This window comes from Austrofundulus limnaeus, unplaced genomic scaffold (genome assembly GCF_001266775.1).
Source record: "Austrofundulus limnaeus strain Quisiro unplaced genomic scaffold, Austrofundulus_limnaeus-1.0 Scaffold2379, whole genome shotgun sequence".
NCBI lineage: Eukaryota > Metazoa > Chordata > Actinopteri > Cyprinodontiformes > Rivulidae > Austrofundulus > Austrofundulus limnaeus.
In genome coordinates, this window is record NW_013954781.1 from 1 (window position 1) to 249 (window position 249).

A 249-nucleotide genomic window follows, 5' to 3' on the forward strand; every position below is an offset into this window, starting at 1 on the left:
TAGGTACCTGTGAGGTTAGTTTTAGGGTCAGGTAGGTACCTGTGAGGTTAGTTTTAGGGTCAGGTAGGTACCTGTGAGGTTAGTTTTAAGGGTCAGGTAGGTACCTGTGAGGTTAGCTTAGGGTCAGGTAGGAACCTGTGAGGTTAGTTTTAGGGTCAGGTAGGTACCTGTGAGGTACCTGTGAGGTTAGTTTAGGGTCAGGTAGGTACCTGTGAGGTTAGTTTAGGGTCAGGTAGGTACCTGTGAGGT